Genomic DNA, 22,608 nt, shown 5'->3' on the forward strand with positions numbered 1-22,608 from the left:
AGCCTCCCTTCTACCCTCCCCCCCCACACCGCCCCTGTCCCAATCTCACTCCTCTGGGTTGTCACAGAACACCAGGCTAAGCTCCTTGTGGTTATTACTGCTTTTTAGGAAAGTAAATGGTTAAAGAGTATTTAAAAGAAATACAGTGTAAAAAGGTGCCTATCTAAGTTTTATAAGTTGGACAAGCAATTATAAGATAAACTAAGTAGAGGTTTTCATTCATAAGCTTGATGAAATAAGAGTAATAAAGGCAACCAAGCTTTTGGTGTTGGATGTCATTTGTTCAGGAGGATTTAACTCAAGATCTTCCTGACTGGTTGGATGGTAGAGAGTTATTAACAAACTTAGCAAATTGGTTAGTGTAGATTCTATTTGGTTTTAAGGTTGAAAAGCTCTCTTGGATGATGAAAAGAGGGAAGATTTTGAAGGTGAGGGTTTTGAGATATGAAAGTATATCCATTAATATGACTTTTAAGCCATTGGGCTTAAAAGTCTAAGACAGATCTTAACCTGAGCTAGAAAGGCTTATGCTTATAATGCTTATATGCTTACCTTAAAAATACCGTATTTGACCTTTCATTTTTTTATATGCCTGTGAAAATAGATTTTCTCTTCTTTCTTCCACAGTTCTCCTAGCCTCCACTGAGTCATCTGGGTCTGGGGTCTGTTCATTGCGGTTCACTGATTATCTGAGTGGGGTTTCTTGTTCTGTTCTCAAGAGCATGCTAGGATGAGAAGAGGCAGGCAAATGGAATGTTGTTGATGGCAATATGTTTTGAGCTTTTTCCATAACAAGCTTGTTCTGTTTCACAAGAAGATTTCACAAAGTAGGAATAAAAAATTGGGTGTGTTACTTAGCTTTCCATAGGAAGGAATTGCTTTCTAAAGGCAAGTGGTCATTAATATGTACTTCAAAGGGAATGGACATATTCAGAAGGTCACTGAATTCTGTCTTGTATGACTATAAGTCAACACAGCAAAACTGTAAATGTATACTGAGAGATTAAATTGAAGGCTATAGAAGATAACTTGTATTACCTTCATATTTTTGAAATAGCATTTTTCCTAGCAGAGGGAAATTCAGTTTCCTGATTTTGTATGTCAGACCTTGCCTGGAAAGATTGACTATCTTCCTAAGATTGTATAGCTCTTATCTTTTTGTTTTTTAACATTCCAAAGAAAAAAATGTGAAAAGCTAGAGAATTTCAAACAATGGCTTGTATCATTGCAAAAGAATTAGAAGGTGGTATTGATAGTTTATTTAAAGTTTTCTAGGGCTTGTTAAGATCAAAATTTATTTTTCCATTACCTTTATTTCTAAGAGTTGGCATTTGTGATACAGGTTTAGGAGAAAATACATAATATGAAGGATAAAACTTATTTAAGGCATGTGTTTTATGTGGGAAAAACATCAGATGTGTAAATCACATGATTTTTTGGCCTTCTGAATTTGTTTCTTTCTAGTAAACTCAGAAAAAATAGAGGTGATTTGTAAACATGACTTAGTCTTTGCATGTTTAAATGCATTGTTTTCCTTTTTTTCAATTTAAATTTATTTATTTTTAATTGGAGCCTAATTACTTTACAATATTGTATTGGTTTTGCCATACATCAACATGAATCTGCCACGGGTGTACCCGTGTTCCCCATCCTGAACCCCCCTCCCACCTCCCTCCCTGTACCATCCCTCTGGGTCATCCCAGTGTACCACCCCAAGCTTCCTGTATCCTGCATTGAACCTGGACTGGCGATTCGTTTCTTATATGATATTATACATGTTTCAATGCCAGTCTCCCAAATCATCCCACCCTCTCCCTCTCCCACAGAATCCAAAAGACTGTTCTATACATCTGTGTCTCTTTTGTTCTCTCACATACAGGGTTACCATTACTGTCTTTCTAAATTCCATATATATGCATAAGTATACTCACGCATATATATGGAATTTAGAAAGATGGTAATGTTTCCCTTTTAATTGTCGGAAGTTATGAGAAAAGGTCATGACAATTTACCCTTCTTTTAGGTAACTGTTTGATCAAAGCCTGTCATTTCTGCAGGGTTGGTAGAGTGTGTCTGGGAAGGAAGACATGATTCCGTTCCTGACATGGTTCTCTTGGATTTTGAGATAGGTGTTGGGACCTCCCTCACTCTAGAAGGGCAACCCCCCAGCTGTAAGTCTTTGAGGGGATTGTCAGTATTGTCACTTCATATTTCCCTACTTACTCTCTATACTAGTAGAAACAGCCCTTCGTATCCCATAGTTACTTATGGTAAATAAGAGTTTAAGAACAACCCGATGTTAGAATAGCATGGGACATGGTGAAAAGTCTTTGTCTTAAAAATAGAGGAATTATTTCTGTGAATATGCCTGAATTACTGTCCAGTAGATTGGATTTTGTTTATTGCTTTTCTCTTTTTCTGTGCCCAGAAGTTTATTTTAAAGAACAATGCCTGTGTAAGGATCTTGTATGTAATTAAGACCTACACAGAAGACTTTGAGGTCCTAATGGTAGATCAACTTAGATCCTAAGTTGAGGTCCTAAGGTGATCAACTTAGATCAACTCTTGAAGCCAGTGCAAAGAGACTGGGGAGAGGAACTGGGGATGAAAGGAAGAAAGAGGACAGGAAAAAGAGATGGGTGCATCAGAGAAAAGCTCTCCCTCCGCCTCCCTCCATCAGCAGTGGATCATGCTTTGGGGCCATGCCTGAACTTTGGCTGGGGATGGGGGGAGTAGAGGGCTTTCCTGGTGGCTCAGACAGTAAAGAGTCTGCCTGCAATGCAGGAGGCAGCCTGCAGCACTGCTAGTCATCCAGGTGTGGCCCAAGTGTAAGGATGCATCTGTAGGTGAGTTAGACTGGCAGTGGCTGCAGAACTGACGAGGAAAGGTTATGGAGGGCTTTATGCCCATCTCAGGGAATAGGTGTGTGTCACATGAGAAGATGGGCAGCTACCCTAGAGAATTAGGCAGCAACAGTGGGCTTCCCTGGTGGCTCAGATGGTCAAGAATCTGCCTGTAATTCAGGAGTCAATCCCTGGGTCAGGAAGATCCCTGGAGAAGGGAATGGCTACCCACTCCAGTATTCTTGCCTAGAGAATTCTATGGTCAGAGGAGCCTGGCGAGCTACAGTCCATGGGGGTCACAAAGAGTCAGACATGACTGAGCAACTAGTACATACATTTATGCCTGGTAAATATATCCCTGTGACAGGTAGACCCCACATCGCAGGGAACTTGTTTTCTCTCCCGGAGAACAGAAATAACCAACAGGCCTCAATCCAGATGGATCAGCAATCACCATCATTGTCATCAATACACCAGCAACTGTTTAACATTTTCTTATGTTCATTACATACCCAGAACAACTGTTCAGGTTAAATATTGTTACTCTACCATCAGAGATGAAGAAAAGGAAGCTAAAATGGTTAAACAATGTTCCCAAGGTCACATAACCAGCAAGTATTAAGGTCAGAATTCAAACCCAAGTCTTCATGTTTTCAAGATCTTCCAGTTATTCAGTACAATAATGTCCTGACTTAAATGTATATAAGATGAGGAATTCTGAGGAAAGGGAGTTTCATGCCAGGAATGTTAAATGAAAAAATTCAAATTTTATTAAACTGTATATTCCATGGAACCAAGTCCTGGGAAATGTATGTAGCAAATGCCTAGATTTAGATGTTCTATATGTGTAAAGAGTACTTGTTGTTGTTCAGTTGCTCAGTTGTGTCCAACTCTTTGTGACCCTATGGACTGCAGCACGCCAGGCTTCTCTGTCCTCCACTATCTTCTCGAGTTTGCTCAGATTCGTATCCATTGAGTCGGTGATTCCATCCAACCATCTCATCCTCTGTTGCCCTCTTTCTCCTCCTTCCCTCAGTCTTCCCCAGCATCAGAGTCTTTTCCAATGAGTTGACTCTTCCCATCAATGGCTAAAGTATTGGAGCTTCAGCATCAGTCCTTCCAATGAGTATTCAGGATAGAAACATGCCTTGTTAAGGCTAATGTCTCTCTGAGGTATAGCTGACTTGATTTGGAACACTCTGGGCTTCCTAATTTCTTCACTTCTCAGGAGGGGTCTGTAAAAGAATCTCAGCATAATAAAAACAGTTCTTCATGAAGACACATTTACTGAGACTGAATTAACACAGTGCTTCCCGCATTGCCTCAGGCTTGCTTTTAGATGCACCGTGGAGTTCATGGACTTGCAGTTTCTTTTTCTAAAAATGGCAATGGTGAAAGCAGTCAACCTTAGCCTGGATCTAGAACCTCCTTTCTCTTCTGCTCTGAACTGGGTTATCAGGTTCGTTCTTTTTTTTTTTTTTTAACTTTACAATATCGTATTGGTTTTGCCATATATCAACATGAATCCGCCACAGGCATACACGTGTTACCCATCCTGAACCCTCCTCCCTCCCCGTACCATCCCTCTGGGTCGTCCCAGTGCACCAGCCCCAAGCATCCAGTATTGTGCATCGACACCAGGTTCGTTCTTAATCCAGACTGGTCTGTGTGGAATATGTCCTTTTTATATCTGGAGCAGCCTTGATGGAAGCTGGATGTGAGGCAGTCTGTCATAGGGATTACAAGAACACATCAGTTTTGTCTAATGACCATGCCACTCACTAGCTGTAAATATTTAAAATTCTCTTCAAGTATTAACCCTCAGTCTTGAGCAGCAGCACTGTCAGGGGAGTGGACGCCCTCCAGTGTGCTCTGGGCCTGCCTGCCACCCGTTGAGTGGGGGCTCCTGGGAGCTCCTTCCTGTTTCCCTCCTGGCCCGTGACCAGCAGCTCCACTTGGTGCCGCTTCAGTTCAAGTGGGTACCCGCTCTCTCTGCTCAGTTTCCTAATCCCCAGCACCTGCGGATGTGTCACTCTGTGTGGCAAAAGGGACTTGGCAGATGTGACTAAATTAAGGATCTTGTACTGGGAGATTATCCAGGTGGGACCAGTATAGTTACATGTATTCTTACACATGAAAGAGAAGGCAAGAGGGTCAGAGGAGATGTGACAGTGGGCACAGAGGTCAAAGTGGTGCATTTACTGAAAGGAGGCCTTGATACTAGGAAGGCAGGTGGCCTCTAAAAGTTGGAAAAGGCAAAGCAAAGATTCTCCCCAGGTTCTTCCAGAAGGAGCACAGCCCTGCCTACACTTAAGTTTTAAGCCCAGTGTCTTAGTCAGTTTGGGCTGCTTTAACAAATTACCGGAGGCTGGGTTGTTTAAGCAAGAAGCATTGATTTCTCACAGTTCTAGAGGCTGAAAGTCTGAAAGCAGAGTGCCAGCATGGTTGGGTTCTGGTGAGGGTCCTTTTCCAGGTTTCAGACAGATGACTGCTGAAATTATACCACGTAGTTTCATGTGGTTTATATAAGAGCTTTCTTGTAAAAGCACTAATCCCATTCCTCCCTGACCTAATTACCTCCCAAAGGCCCTACCTCCAAATACCATCACCCCAGGTGGTTCAGTGGTAAAGAACCCACCTGCCGATGCAGGAGATGCAGGAGATGCAGGAGATGGGGGATCGATCCCTGGGTTGGGAGGATCCCTTGGAGGAGGGATTCTTCAACCCACTCCAGTATTCTTGCTTGGAAAACCCCATGGACAGAGGAGCCTGGTGGGCTACAGTCTATGGGGTCACAAAGAGTTAGACATGACTGAGCACACACGGATACATAGGGGATTGGGGCTTTAACATGTAAACTTGTAGTGGACACAGACCTTCAGTCTTTTATATACCCACTGAGATTGTTTTGGGCTTTTGGCCTTCAGAATTGTAAGATAATAAATTTCTGCTGTTTTAAGCCACAAATTTCGGAGAAGGCAATGGCACCCCACTCCAGTACTCTTGCCTGGAAAATCCCATGGGCAGAGGAGCCTGGTAGGCTGCAGTCCATGGGGTCTCGAAGAGTCGGACACGACTGAGTGACTTCACTTTCACTTTTCATTTTTATGCGTTGGAGAAGGAACTGGTAACCCACTCCATTGTTCTTACCTGGAGAATCCCAGGGACGGGGGAGCCTGGTTGGCTGCCGTCTATGGGGTCGCACAGAGTCGGACACGACTGAAGCGACTTAGCAGCAGCAGCAAGCCACAAGTTTATGGTCATTTGTTGCAGCATCAAGAAGAAACCAATGCACGTGGTTACTGTGGGGAGAATTCTATTTTGCTTGCTCAGTGGAAACATGAGGGCTTTCTTGTTTGGGTTCACTGCATTAGGCAGAAACCTGAGACACTGTTACTTCTCTGGGTAATATTAGTATATATCCTCCTGCAGGTGTGCAGAATTTCTGTGATTAGGACTGCATGTGTATATCCGCAGAAGTCTATGAGTACATTAATTGCTGCTTCAAGGATTATCTAAACTCCTTATTATGAGGGAGGGAGTGAGATCTGTTCAAGATAGGTAGAGAATTGGGATTTTAATATAGGTTTCTTCACTTTAATAGTTGCGCAAGTTTGAAATTACTCTGAAGCTGAAAGGAAGCATGAGCTGCTTTTGGTATTGTAAATGGAGTGTTCAGCGGTAGCGGAACAGATAACTGCCTTTGGAGCCACAAGACAGGTCGAGCCCCAGGTCTGCTCTTAAGAAAGGTCAAGTCACTTCATTTTTCTGAATCCTGAGATGCTTTCCTTGCCCCGACATTCAAGATTGTTGTAGGATCAAATGAGAGAACACTTGAAAGCTCGTTGTGTATTATGCAGTTTTAAACATTTTGAACACTTTTCCTGTTGAAACTAGAATGGAGGAAAATATTGCTGGTGATAATATATTTTTAAAAGGTGAAGTAGAGGAAAGAAGGAAACAGTCTGGAGGAAAGGAGAGAAAATCAAATAAGCTCTGGACTCTTAAACACCTCTGGAGATTTTTGAAGATCTGTTTTGTTGATATTGAAAGCAGTAATAAGAGTAAATGTGATATCCTATTACTACTTCTGGTTTTAAAAGTAATAGTTATAATCATGTCTGATTTTACTTTAAATATTTATTTATTTTGCTTATTTGGGTGTGAGGGTCTTGGTGTGGTATGTGGGATCTTTAATCTTCATTGCGGCATGCAGGATCTAGTTCCCTGACCAGGGATGGAACCTGGGCCCCCTCCATTGGGACCGCTGAGTCTTAGGCATCAGTCTACCGGTCTACCGCAGGAGTTCCCATATTCTATTTTAATGTTAGTTTGAGGTTTCTCTACGAATTCCTCCTTCAAATGCAGATTTTACCTAGTTAGAGCTTTTCTCAGAATATAGAATTCAACCTGCCAGATCTGAAGTCAAAGGAGGAGGGAGACACCTTGCATTACAGATTCAGCCAGCACATGAATGCCCTTTCTCCCAGTGAACTCTTCTCTTCACTGAGACAATAAAAGCAATCAGATGGAAACTCCCCAGCTTCTTAACCCTCTGCACACACTTCAGTTCAGTTCAGTCACTCAGTCGTGTCTGACTCCTTGCAACCCCATGGACCATAGCACACCAGGCCTCCCTGTCCGTCACCAACTCCCGGAGTTTACCCAAATTCATGCCCATTGAGTCGGTGATGCCATCCAACCATCTCACCCTCTGTTGTCCCCTTCTCCTCCTGCCCTCAATCTTTCCCAGCATCAGGGTCTTTTCAAATGAGTCAGTTCCTCACATCAGGTGGCCAAAGTATTGGAGTTTCAGCTTCAACATCAGCCCTTCCAATGAACACTCAGGACTGATCTCCTTTAGGATGGACTGGTTGGATCTCCTTGCAGTTCAAGGGACTCTTGCTGCTGCTACTGCTAAGTCACTTCAGTTGTGTCCGACTCTGCAACCCCATAGTCAGCAGCCCACCAGGCTCCCCCGTCCCTGGGATTCTCCAGGCAAGAACACTGGAGTGAGTTGCCATTTCCTTCTCCAATGCATGAAAGTGAAAAGTGAAAGTGAAGTCGCTCAGTCGTATCTGACTCTTAGTGACCCCATGGACTGCAGCTTACCAGGCTCCTCCATCTATGCGATTTTCCAGGCAAGAGTACTGGAGTGGGTTAAGGGACTCTTAGTTGCTTCTTAATCATCCTTTTCCCTCCTCTCAGTGGAGGAGTCCCAATGCCTCTCTCCTGGATTTTGCTTCTGCATCTGCAGCCTTCTCCTGTGTTCCCTTTATTCCATCAAGATTTGAGCATGTTTAAGTGTCTTTCCTTTAAAAACATCCTTCTCCTACTCGCATGCACTCCTTTGTCTACTGCTGTATTGACTCCCTATGTCACACCTGAACTGCAGAAAGCTTTGCATAAATTCATTGCCTCTACTTCTCAGATCCCATTCATAAACTTTTAACAGTTCAGCTTTGATACCCATCATACTGAAATGGTGCTCAGGGTAGTCATGAGTTGCTACATCCAGGTGAAACTTTAAGCCCTTATCTTCCTTAATCTTTCTCTTGCATTGACTCAGTTCTTGAAATCTTATTTTGCTCTTCTGACAACACATGCTCCTTGTTTTTCTCTTTTTGAGTTTTCTTTTGATAGTTCCTGTTCAGTCTTCTTTAGCATCACTTTCCCTCTGCCTTTTCCTAAACGTGTTTTCTTCAGTAGCCTCCTGACTTTATAAAGAGCGTCATGAACAGTGGAGTAACCTGGGAGGGCTGATGACAGCACATCGAGGGTACCTGGCGGGGAGGACTTGAGGCTCTTCATGAGTCCAGGGCCCTGGAAGGGAGCACCCAAAGTGTCTTTATAGGAATCCTTACCATTGAAGCTCTCATTTTCCTGCTGGTGATTATGTCAGTCTTCCTATGTAATTTTATCTGCTGTATGCTTTAAATGACTATCTAAAGGCTCAGTTTTTCCTCAAATTTGTATCACCAACTCAGACATCTCACGGCATCATACTGTATACAGCATACAGACTCTGCATTCAGACTGTCTGGGTTCATATAGCCTTTACTACTTGGGAGAACTGTGAGGCATTGGGTGAGTCTCCATGCCTCAGTTTCCCCACTTATAAAGTGGGATAGTAATAGTATCAACTCGAATAATAGTATCAAGGGTGGTAGTTCAGGGTAAAGGAGTCTGTAAACACCCAGACTAGTGCTTTAAGCTGTATGGTCAGTGTGGCCTGAGTGTTAGCTCTTATTCTGTCTTTCAGTGACCCTTAGGTCCCTCCAGCCGCACATATTCAAAACTGAAGTCATCATCATACCTCCAGACCTGCTCATTTTTTTTTTTTAAATGTTCTCGAGAGTAATGATTTTCCAGATTAAATAAAAAAGCTATGCACCTTTGTATAATTTTAGGTTGAGAATGAAAGTTTTATCCTACATTTAAATAGATACAAGTTTTTGGTTTATCATAAAGCACTGACATTATAAAATCTGTCGCATTATTCTTAAGTGAATCTTAAATGTATAGTCTTAAATGAATCTATGTCACAGTAATTTTGGTACTCATCCTCAACCTTTAAAAAAGTTTTACATTAAAAGTCAGAGAATTTTATTTCTTTTATGTTTTTAAACTTTTATTCTACTTTCTTCATAGGATTTTTTCTTATTATATTTTATTAACAAAATATATTTATCCATAACAATATTATATAGAGAAATTAACATTTTATTTTTTCTATATTGGATTATTTAAATATTAATTTATTGCCCATGTCATCTAGTAGCTACACATTTTACCATTTTTAGAAATTGAAATTTTATTTATTTATTTAAAAAATTGAAATTTTAAAAGTTTATTTCATGAAACCTTAAGGCTTTATTAATAAGTCTTAGGAATATTTATTATAACTATGGCTGTCAATTAAAACAGCAAAGTATTATACATTTTAATAATTCTTAAGCTTAAAAAGTGAGTATTTATTGGAAGTGCATCTTGATAAAATACTGGACTGCTTCTTCTCAGTTAGTTCATTATACCCCTGGATGATTATAATATACTCCTGGTGTGAGACAGGAGTCAGCATCAATTTTATTCCTATTTCTTGTCTTTATAAGGATGAGCACTGAGTAACCTTATCTACTGAAGGAGGTAGATTGAAAAGGAAGGAGTTTTGATAAAGGAAGATCACTCAGTTCTTTGAACTCTTCTGAGTTATATGCCCCCCCCCCAAAAAAAAAATCACATAGTGATTGTCATCTAAAATTATTTTCAGTAATCTCTTAGGCATCTCAAAGGCACTGTAGCCATCGCCATCCCCTCTCAACCTGCCCTGAGAGCAAGGGTATCTCAGACCACTCATCGGGTTCCGCTTTAGTTCAGCTTGAAAGCAAGGGGTTCAAAACTTACCTAGTGGCAAACAGTTTGTAATCATTAGAGTAATTCAACTTCACAGTTTCTGGGAGGTGTATTAAAAATGCTTAAGCAAGATTTATCAAAGCAGTATTTGTTATGTTTTTTCTCTTTTACTTAGAGGCACCTGATGTAGTCTTTTTTGATTTGAAAGGATTAGGAAATTAAAAATTGTTCATTTTAATGAACATTTGCCAATATGTGATTTTTGGTAAAATGCTTTTATCTACTTGCATATTTGTATTTTCACCAGAAGTATGGAGCTGCAGATTTAGTTCATCCAATTTATAAAAAGAGTCCAACTTTTACTTTGGCAAAACCAGTTATCAAACCACTCAGCTAAACCAGCATGTATGCTATATTTTGTAGTTTAAATAAAAATGTTAACATGTGTCCTGTGACAAGTATTTCACCTTGGAATTTGATTTCTGGATGAGTATAGACAGATAAGACACGGTGTTTTGTCACTTAGATGTGACAGGTTTTCTGGGGCTTTGATTTGTTTTTTTCTATGGATCTCTATCTCCTGACCTAGCCATATTTTTTATGTATTTTGATAATAGCTGGATGGTGGAAGTTGCAAGATCATTAAACAAAAATCACCGTTCCTTTTGTTGCCTTGTTCTATAATATACCTGAGTTCAGAACAACCTTGCCAAGGAGCAAAATACCATACTTTTCTTACTTTGTCTAGTCCTCACCAAAAGGACATGTAAGGTTCGAAAAGACAGAACGCCCTGATCTTCTGGTTTAAGAGTGTTTTATTGAAGGAAACTTTGCTAACTGGTATTTAAAACACCGGTATTTTTCTGCTCGAGGATTTTCCACATCCTGGGGCAGTGTGCTCTAGAGAATTTGAAAGGGTGAGAGGTGCCTCCCTACTGTAAATGGGAAAGGAGTGTTTGTGAAAGGGGAGGGTGGTGGGGAGAACTGTGCCCAGTAGATCAGGTCTAGAAAGAATGTGTGTGTGAAGAGAGCAAATCCTAAGAGTTCTCTTCAAAAGGAGAACTATTTTTTCTTTTCTTTTTATTGTGTGTATGTAAGAAGGTGAACATTAGCTGAACCTGTTGCAGTAATCATTTCACAATATATATAAATTACACCGTCGTGTTGAATGCTTTAAACTTAGTTGTGTGTGTCAATAATTTCTCAATAAAAGTGGGAAGAAAAATGTATATGGAAGTTGAGGCCTCCACCCAAACCTGCACTACAGGTTCATGAACACTACACGCAACTGCCTGCGGCTCCTTACCTGTACTGTAGTGTCTCGTGATGTACCCTCTGCTTCTCTGGCTTGAATACCCTTCTTGTCTTTCGTGCCTGATTTTTACCTGGTGATCCTGCTCTTCCTTACCATCTGACTGAGATGTCTTTCCTAAAGCTTTCTCTCATGCCCCAGAGATGCCCTAGGCTTACTCCTACCACGCATTGGAAATTCTTGTTGTTCAGTTACTCAGTAGTGTCTGACTCTTTGCAACCCCATGGACTGCAGCATGCCAAGCTTCTCTGTCCTTCACCATCTCCCAGAGTTGCTCAAACTCATGCCCATTCAGTCAGTGATGCCATCCAACCATCTCATCCTCTGTCGTCCCCTTCTTCTTCTGCCTTCAGTCTTTCCCAGCATCAAGGTCTTTTTTCAGTGAGTCGTTTCTTTGTGTCAGGTGGCTAAAGTATTGGAGCTTCAGCTTCAACATCAGTCTTTCCAGTGAATATTCAGGATTAGTTTCCTTTAAGATTGACTGGTTTGATCTTGCAGTCCAAGGGACTCTGAAGAGTCTTCTCCAACACCACAGTTCAAAGGCATCGATTCTTTAGCTCTCAGCCTTTTTTGTTGTCCAGCTCTCACATCCATACATGACTACTGGAAAAACCATAGCTTTGACTAGACTGACCTTTATAGGCAAAGTAATGTCTGCTTTTTAATGTGCTGTCTAGGTTTGTCATAGCTTTTCTTCAAGGAGCAAATGTCTTTTAATTTCATGGCTGCAGTCACTGTCCACAGTGCTTTTGGAGCCCAAGAAAATAAAGTCTGTCCCTGGTTCCATTGTTTCCCCATCTATTTGCCATGAAGTGATTGGACTGGATCCTGTGATCTTAGTTTTTTGAATGTTGAGTTTCAAGCCAGCTTTTTCAATCTCCTATTTCACTTTCATTAACAGGCTCTTTAATTCATCTTGGCTTTCTACCATAATGGTAGTATCATCTGCATATCTGAAGTTATTGTTATTTCTCCTGACAGTCTTGATTCCAGCTTGTGATTCATCCAGAGTGGCATCTGCATATAAGTTAAATAAGTGGGATGATAATATACAGTCTTGATGTACTCCTTTCCCAATTTGGAACCAGTCTGTTGTTCCATGTCCAGTTCTAACTGTTACTTCTTGACCTGCATACAGGTTTCACAGAAGACAGGTAAGGAATACTACCTTGTGTTTTTCTCTTAAATAATATCTCCCACTTGATTGAAAACTCCTTGATGATAGGGATTATGACCCATTTCTCACCCTATTACCACCTCTGCCACTGCCAACTAGGTGCTGTCTCACCTGGACAAATGGCAAGTCAGAGAAAGAGGACTCTTTGGCTTTTCTTTGTTTGCTGCCTCCGTTCCCCACTGTTCTTTGAATTTATTGCCTTGGGTCTCTTAAGAAAGGACTTTCCTCTTGTTCGTTTTAACTAGACTTCATAAATATATATATATATATATACATATATATATATATATAAACTGAAGATATTACTGAGATATTAGGAGGTTATGTTGGAAGTATATGGAATTGCAGTAAGTTACAGATGAATGATATTCTTAGTATGCTGGAGATTACCGAGTGCTATTCAGAATCTTCCTCTTTTGTAAGAGGTAGTGTAATATGTAGTAGAAGGAGGTGTATGAGATTTTGAGTTCAGGTAATGTCACTGGTGGCTATACAGTTGTGTTACCTATGATTTTTTTTAAAGAATGTGTTCATAATAAATGGTATTTTTAATAAAATAGGTTTTTCTATTTCTCTATAGTTTATGAACAGTTTCTATTAAGGAAGTAGGTGATACGATTTCCCTGGCAAGTCCAGTGATTGAGATCTGCCTCAGGGTCAGGGACACCGATTTGATCCCTGGTTGGGGAACTAAGATCCTATATGAACTGAAAGTGTTAGTCGCTCAGTCATGTCTGACTCTTTGCAACCTCATGGATGTAGCCCACCAGGCTTCTCTGTCCATGGAATTCTCCAGGCAAGAATACTGGAGTGGGTAGCCATTTCCTTCTCCAGGGGATCTTCCCAACCCAGGGGTCAAAGCCCTGTCTCTCACATTGCAGGCAGGTCCTTGAGTCACCTGGGAAGCCCAAGATACCATGTGCCTCAGGGGAACTGAGCCAGCACACTGCAACTGGAGAGGCCCATGTGCCAGAACTAGAAAGCAGCAACAATAGCCCAATACAGCCGAAAAAAGAAAAGAAAGGAAGTGATGATGCTTTTCTGGGACTGGTTTCTGTTTAGAGTGGGTTTGATTTCTTCTGAGTCCAGTCACTTGCTGCATAGTGAGAATTCAGGAGCTGGCCTGCTTGAAAGAACCCCAGCAGAACATGTTCTGATTATTCTCTTTGTTGTGTATGTTGATTTTTTTAAATTTATTTTTTAAAAATTTATTTATTTATTTGTCTGCATTGAGTCTTAGTTGCAGCATGTGGGATCTTAGTTCCCTGACCAGGGGTCAAACCTGTATCCCCTATATTGCAAGGTGGATTCTTAGCCACTGGACCACCAGGGAAGCCTGTCTGTTTATTTTTTTGACATGGTTTCAAAAATGCTTTTGAAGGACCTAGAACCTAACGCTCTTGTAGTTCTTACCCCCACCCACCATTCCTTTTCTTTCCCAGATGGTTGATCATAATAGACACAAATGTGTCTTCCATGGGTCATGTACTCTTAAGAGGATTTTCTTCATGAATGTAAAACGAGATTTGATTGGGATGTGCCAGCTTACTGATAAAATGTAATAAAATAGATTATCCTGTGGCTTCCATAAATTTGTCTTTCAGACTGAGTAAGGTGAAGGACTGAATTCTATCTTGCACAGGGAGTTCTTTCTTCACTAATGGCAAGTAGTGTCTTTTTTCATCAAAAATAGATTAAAAGGAGGAACAGTTGAACATGGTAAAGATACAAAATACTTTAAAACAAAGCTATCAGAAATGGTACTAACTTCACTATATACACACGCCCACATATATTTGCATATATAACAAAGTATGCAGGTATGCTGTGTTCTTTTTGTCAATAGATCAGATTTCGTGTGACCAATTTCTTTTTTTTTTTTTAGATTTACTCTTAGCTTTTATGGAGGCATTTCCCTCGGTTATTTTCTTTCTTTTTTTTTTTTTTATCTCGTTTCATACATGACGTTTCACATGTTTCAATGCCATTCTCCCAAATCTTCCCACCCACCAATTTCTGTGGCCCACACCTTCTTAGTTGTTTAAGTGCGTGACAAGAATATTGCCGATTTCATTATCATGAACATTTTATAAGACTGTCTTCTACCTGGTTGACTCAGAATGAGCTATGCAGGATGGAATTTCAGACGATTGGTTGATTCGATAATGGGAAAGCAGTGGTTTTAATGTTTCTAGACATTTTTCTGATTATCATAGGAAACAAGGGTTTTTTTTTTAATCTAGTGTTCTGATACAAACCTCTGATAAACTGACCTTGATTTAACCTTACTCAGAATCTTAAGAGGGTTTTCTTCATGAATATAAAAAGAGATTTGATTGGAATGTGCCAGTAGCTTACTGATAAAACGTTTATCTTGAAATTCATTAAATTTAAAATATATTGCATGCACTAAAAGCTAAGATGACCAACTTGGTTATCAAAATACTCATAGCTTTGGGACTTTGAAGTGGTAAAAAAACATGGAGCCTTTTTTGTGAAACAGCATGATACATAACTGTGTGATCTTGATGACATAAAAATGGATGCTTAATTGTGAAAATACACAAGTGAGACCTAGAAGGACACATCAAACGATAAACTGCTTATGATTATGAATGATGTTTATTTTTTTGCTTCTTGTGTTTTTTGGTTTCCTATTCTGCACATGTTAACTTTTAAGACATAAATGTTATTTAAAAAAACCTTAAAAAAGAAGAAAAAAGCTAAGATGACTAGTTTGACCATTTTTGTATGACTATTCCAGTAAGAGAGGTGCTCCAAAAATTGTTCAAAGTTGGGGCAGGTACTTTCTTTGGGGACAGAGGCAAGATTTACCCACTTCCTCTTTTGGATTATGAAATTTCAGAGTAGCTTTTGAGTTAACAAAAGTATGCCCTTTAAAAGCTTATTTTGTATAGGAACTTAATTTCTTTAAGCATTTTTTAAGCAAAAATGATGTCCACCACTATTTTGGGTTGCAGGATATTTTACAGAGAATATTTACTCAGAAAACTTTTTGTTTACAGTGTGATATCCTTGTTCTCGTTGGTGTCCCAGACCTGACCTGGGACTGTGATGAGATAAGAGCAAATGCTATTTCTTGTTTCCACTGAGTCACAGAACAGATTCTTTCTGGGTCACAACTGTGTCTCAGCAACGAGGATGCCGTGGTCAGCAAAAGACAAGGTCCCTAGTTTATATTCTAGGGAGAGATAAATTGTAAATATGTGTTCAAATATCATGTGGTGACAAATGCTTTAAAAATAACATAACTTGTGCCAGAGTGACTGGGAGGCTCCTTTTGCTGAGTGTCAGAAAAAGTCTCTCTGAGATACCATTTAAACTGAGGCTTGAAAGGCAAGAAGGGAGGGGCTGTGGCAGGAGCAGCAGTTCAGTGGCTTAAAACAAGGACAAATAGGAAGTCTTCTAGAAGTGAGAAAAAGGCCAGTGGTGCTAAGCATAGGGAGGAGGGTGACAGGTTGACCAGCAGGAGGGGTGTATAGAGTGCCTGACAGCATGTGGGAGCCTGGGTATGTGGGAACCTATTGGAAGCTGAAGCTGAGAAGTGGTAGCATCTGACTGAGGAGCTGGATTTGGGGAGTGGAGAGTCAGTAGTTCTGTTTTGAACGGGTAAAGTTTCAGATGCCCAGTGGACATCTAGGTGGAAATGTTAGGCAAGTAGCTGGGTTCCTGAGAGGACAGTGTCACATTTAGGATCCCCTAGGTTTTTAGAGTCTTAAGACTTCAAAGTTTTTAAGGTCATTTAGGGAGAAACAGGGACTTCCCAGGTAGCTCAGTGGTAAAGAATCCACCTGTAATGCAGAAGGTGTGGAGGTATGGGTTTGATCCTTGGGTCGGGAAGATCCTCTGGAGGAAGAAATGGCAACCCACTGCAGTATTCTTGCCCAGAAAATCCCATGGATGAGGACCCTGGAGGACGACAGTCCATGGGGTTGTAAAAAGTCGGACGTGACTGAGCATGTACATGGTAGCAGCAGGGAGAAATAGACTATAAATGCAGAAGAGGGGCAGGGCTGCCGTATACATCTGGGCTAACCATGTAATTCTGGCCTCTGGAGTTGGGCACAACTATGTATAGTGGTCCTGAGCAGGGTACCCATGTCCAGGTCACGGCATAACTCCCCTTGGGTTGGCTTGGTTCCTCTGTGACAAATTTATGGTTCTTTATATTCAGTTGCTTGAACAGAGTTTAAAAAAAACTCTAGTTCAATTACTACGATTTCAAAGTATGGAAGATTTAAGATTTCATTTCAAGATAAATCATGATGCCTCACTTATTCAGATGTTAGAAGTGTGTAGGTAGCAACTTCATTTATCCAAAAGGTAGACAAAACTTACTGAAAAAAAAACTAAAGTTGCTTGAGTGATAGTTGCTCAGGAGTGTCCTGCTCTTTCGACCCCATGGAGTGTAGCTCACCAGGCTCCTCTGTCTATGGGATTCTTCAGGCAAGAGTACTGGGGTGGGTTTCCATTTCCTTCTACAGTGGATCTTCCCAACCCTGGGATTGAACCTGGGTCTCCTGCATTGCAGGCAGATTCTTTACCATCTGAGCCACCAGGGAAGCCCTATAGCACTGAGGTAATATCTTAAAGTCCATTCAAGGATTCAGAACTTTTCTCATGAAATCTGTCATGCTTAAGACACTGTTTATTTTTATTTTAAGAAGAAATCGAAACTCATTTGTTATTAGATATCCTGGCCCCTTAGAGATTAGGAACAGCCTATGGATGCAGTGTGGAGAAGCCTAACTAGAGATAGTCATAGCTTGATAGGAAGGCATGTCCAAGGGATGATCTGTGGGCTACAAGGAGGTATAATAGTTGGTCACTATAATCCAACATGGTTCTATTAATAACCAGAAAACCAACTCATGTCTGACTGCTTTATTCTGATAAAACTAGTATATTTAGAATTCAGAAAGTTATATAGAATAGTTGATATATGTGTGGATTCAATGAAAAAATGATGGTTAAATTGAAAGATAGTTTAGTTGACTAAGTCTTAAGCAGAGAGAACTGATTTTTAAATGATATCAATTTAGAAGGAAGTCTCTAGGTATGTCTTAGAGGTTACAGTATTGATATCAGCTCCTAGAATAAAGCTGTAGAGGGTTAGGGCATGCTCATCAGGTTCACAGATGATTTAAACACAGAGGGAACAGCAGACCTGTTCAATGCAAGAGTGAGGAACAAAGAGACCTTGATGAATTAGCATATGTTCCTGTTCATCATGGCTCTGTAACATTCACCTCCAAATTCAGTGACTTTAAATTAAGGTGGATTTCCCTGGTGGCTCAGTGGTCAAGAATCTGCCTGCCAGTGCAGGAGACACGGGTTGCTTCTCTGATCTGGGAACATCCCATGTGCTGCAGGGGATCTGAGCCTGTGTACCACAACTTCTGAGCCCATGTTCTGTATCCAGGGAGCTGCAACTACTGAAGGCTGTGTGCCTTGGAACCTGTGATTCCCAACAAGAGAAGCCACTGCAGTGAGAAACCTGTGGGCCAAAATTAGAGTAGCCCCTACTCACCACAACTGGAGAAAAGCTCGTGTGGCAAGGAAGACCCAGCACAGCTAAATAGATATATACATGAAGTTTTTTCTTTTAAAAAATATAAATACATTAAGGCAACTCTAGGAATTCCTTGGTGGACTAGTGGTTAGGACTCCATGCTTTCACTGCTGAGGATATGGTTTCAATCCCTAGTCAGGGAACTAAAATCCCACAAGTCGCATAGCACAGTCAAGAAAAAAAAAAAAAAGCAACTCTGTTCTTGAACCTGTGATGAGGACAGGGCTTTGTAGGGATCGCTTATCTCTGCATCACTATTTTCAACTGAAGAGGCTCAAAGGCTGGAGGCTGCAGTCATCTGAAATCTCAGCCACGTGTCTGATTGTGGATGTCGGCACTGGCTTGGGCTTGGCTGGTGATGGAACACCTACATGTGGACTTGACATGTTGTTGCTTGACTTGTTCACAGGGTAGAGTTTGGGTTTCCAGGGCAGGCATTCAGAGGAAGATAGGGAGGGAAGGGCAAAGCTGCTGCTGCTAAGTCACGTCAGTCGTGTCCGACTCTGTGCAACCCTATAGACGGCAGCCCACCAGGCTCCTCCGTCCATGGGAGTTTCCAGGCAAGAGTACTGGAGTGGGGTGCCATTGCCTTCTCCGAAGGGCAAAGCAGTATCACCTTTTATAATTAAGCCCAGAAGTCAGAGAGTATTACTTTTGCTGTATTCTGCTGATTTGAAGAGAGAACGGCCAGTCTGTATTTAAACGGAAGAGAGATTAGATGATCCCACTTGATGAGAGGAGCATCAGCTAAATTTGCCCATGTTTCAAAACATGAAAGTTTTATCTTCCAGCCAAAAATTATTTCTCTTCTTCCTACATATAAAATGCACTCACATCCCTCCCAAGGCCTTTCCAAATCTCATTTAGTATGGCATTAGACTCAGACTTAAGGTACAGGAGTTCATCAAATCAGACTCTTTGGGTATTGTTCTTCAGTACCTGCAGTTCAATCTTGTGAATCTAGTTTCTCTTGATCTGAAGAGCTGTGAATTGGAAGGGTAAGAAATATGTATCTGCATACCCCAGACCATCATTCAGCATATACTGATGGGACACACATGGGATAGGATAATCGGTATTTGCTGTTGTTTTGTCACTAAGTTTTGTCCGACTCTTTGCAGCACCATGAACTGTAGCCTACCAGGGTCTTCTGTCCATGATATTTCCTAGGCAAGAATACTGGAGTGGGTTGTTATTTCCTTCTCCAGGGGATCTTCCTGACCCAGGCATTGAACCTGTGTCTCCTGCATTGGCAGGCAGATTCTTTACTGCTGAGCCCCTGGGAAAGCCCCTAATTGGTACAGACAGTTGCATTTAGAATGAGGGAAAACAGGAGGCACATAGCAGTTACTAGTCCATAACAGTTCTGAAATCTAGCCAGGATCATGCAGCCGTTTCTTTGATTAGAGCTTGGTCTTAACTGCTTGTGACAGTTGCCCCTTCCCTCTGGGCTTTTGATTCTGTTCTCTGAGTTTTCTTTTCCTTTCTATAAAAACTAAAGTGTGTTTGCAGCTGAGTAGTATTTTCAGTCTGCTTTTTGCCTGATGAAGCTTGGGTTCCAAAGGCCCCTTTTCAGTGTGTATGATTTCTGTCCTTTCAACTAAAACTGATATAATTTCTTTAAAAAAATTCATGGATTTCTTATGAATCAATTTATAATAAATTCTATTTGACACAGGCCATACAAATTGCTATTTCTTTAAAAAATGTTTTTTATTTTGTATTGGAGTACAACCGATTAACAATGTTATGATAATTTCAGGTGAACAGCAAAAGGACTCAGCTGTATATATGTGTGTATCCATTCTCCAGGGCTTCCCCGGTGGCTCAGATGGTAAAGAATTCACCTGTAACACAGGAGTCCCAGGTTCTATCTCTGGGTTGGGAATTGTCCCTGGAGAAAGGAATGGCTACCCACTCCAACATTCTTGCCTGGAGAACCCCATGGGCAGAGGAGGCTGGTAGGCTACGTTCCATGGGGTCACAAAGAGTCAGACATGGCTGAGCGACTAAGCACATATGCACAACTGATTGACAATGTGGTGATAGTTTCAGATGAACAGCAAAATGATTTAGCTGTGCATATACGTGTATCCATTCTTCCCCAAAGCCCCCTCCCTTGCAGATTGCCACATAACATTAAGCAGAGTTCCTTGTGCTGTACAGTAGGCCCTTTAAAATATAGCAGTGCATACATGTCCATCCCAAACTCCCTAAGTGTCCCTTCCCCATCCTTCCCCACCAGCAACGGTTAAGTTCCTTCTCTAAGTCTGTTTCTGTTTTGTGAGTAGTTCATTTGTATCCTTTCTTTTTAGATTCTACTTGTAAGGGATGTCATGCGATACTTCTCCTTCTCTGTCTGACATACTTCACTCAGTATGACAATCTCTAGCATCTGTGTTGCTGCAAATGGCATTATTTTATTCCTTTTAATGGCTGAGTAATATTCCATTATATATATATGTATTATATCTTCTTTATCCATTCCTCTGTTGATGGACATTTAGGTTGCTTCCATGTTTTGACTACTGTAAACAGTGCTTCAGTGAACAGTGAGGTGCATGTATCCTTTTGGATCATGTTTTTCTCTGGATATATGTCCAGGGGTGGGATTGCAGGGCCTATTTTTAGTTTTTAGTTTTTTAAAGAACCTCCGTACTGTTAGGCATAGTGGCTGTACCAATTTACATTTCCACTAACAGTGTAGGAGGGTTCCCTTCTCTTCACATGCTCTCTGGCATTTATTGTTCATGGATTTTTGATGATAGTCATTCTGGCTGGTGAGAGGTGATATCTCATTGTAGTTTTGATTTTCAGTTCTCTAATAATTAGGGACAAATCACTGTTTCTTGAAATAAGCTCTTCAAACCTTCGATTCCTTGTAAAAGTTTTGGAAAACAATGCCCTTAAGATTCTTAGAGGGACTTTTCTTTGTTTATGAGGCATCGTTTTAGATCTTTTTTTTTTAATTGGAGGAAAATTGCTTAATAATGCCATGTTGCTTTCTGCCATACAACAGTGTGAATCAGTCATAAGTATACACAAAAACATCACTACGAACAAAGCTAGTGGAGGTGATGGAATTCCAGTTGAGCTATTTCAAATCCTGAAAGATGATGCTGTGAAAGTGCTGCACTCAATATGTCAGCAAATTTGGAAAACTCAGCAGTGGCCACAGGACTGGAAAAGGTCAGTTTTCATTCCAATCCCAAAGAAAGGCAATGCCAAAGAATGCTACCACACAATTGAATTCATCTCACACGCTAGCAAGGTAATGCACAGAATTCTCCAAGCCAGGCTTCAACAGTATGTGAACCATGAACTTCCAGATGTTCAAGCTGGATTTAGAAGAGGCAGAGGAACCAGAGATCAAATTGCCAGCAGCTGTTAGATGATTGAAAAAGCAAGAGAGTTCCAGAAAAACATCTACTTTTGCTTTTTGACTATGCCAAAGCCTTTGACTATGTGGACCACAACAAACTGTGGTAAATTATTCAAGAAATAGGAATACCAGACCACCTGACCTGCCTCTTGAGAAACCTTTATGCAGGTCAGGAAGCAACAGTTAGACATGGACATGGAACAACAGACTGGTTCCAAATAGGGAAAGGAATGCGTCAAGGCTGTATATTGTCACCCTGCTTATTTAACTTATATGCCAAGTATATCATGAGAAACTCTGGGCTGAATGAATTACAAGTTGGAATCAAGATTGCAGGGAGAAATATCAATAACCTCAGATATACAGGTAATACCACTCTTATGGCAGAAAGTGAAAAAGAGCTAAAGAGCCTCTTGATGAAAGTGAAAGAGGAGAGTGAAAAAGTTGGCTTAAAACTCAACATTCAGAAAACTAAGATCATGGCATCTGGTCCCATCACTTCATGGGAAATAGATGAGAAATGGTGACAGACTATTTTTTGGGCTCCAAAATCACTGCAGATGGTGACTGCAGCCATGAAACTAAAAGACTCTTGCTCCTTGAAAGAAAAGTTATGACCAACCTTGACAGCATATTAACAAGCAGAGACATTACTTTGCCAACAAAGGTCCATCTAGTCAAAGCTATGGTTTTTCCGGTAGTCATGTATGGATGTGAGAGTTGGACTATAAGGAAAGCTGAGCGCCAAAGAATTGATGCTTTTGAACTGTGGTGTTGGAGAAGACTCTTGAGAGTCCCTTGGACTGCAAGGAGATCCAACCAGTTCATCCTAAAGGAAATCAGTCCTGAATACTCATTGGAAGGACTGATGTCGAAGCTGAAACTCCAATACTTTGGCAACCTCATGTGAAGAGTTGACTCATTTGAAAAGACCCTGATGGTGGGAAA

The 22,608-nt window shown here is 40.8% G+C and overlaps 1 protein-coding gene across 3 annotated transcripts in view; it reads left to right on the plus strand.

Moving 5' to 3' along the window:
- EPB41L4A (erythrocyte membrane protein band 4.1 like 4A) overlaps positions 1 to 22,608 on the plus strand; it is a 292,774-nt gene that overhangs the window by 120,047 nt on the left and 150,119 nt on the right. The gene's annotated exons all lie outside the window — the stretch shown is intronic.

The sequence above is a fragment of the Bos indicus genome, chromosome 10 (assembly GCF_029378745.1).
Source record: "Bos indicus isolate NIAB-ARS_2022 breed Sahiwal x Tharparkar chromosome 10, NIAB-ARS_B.indTharparkar_mat_pri_1.0, whole genome shotgun sequence".
NCBI lineage: Eukaryota > Metazoa > Chordata > Mammalia > Artiodactyla > Bovidae > Bos > Bos indicus.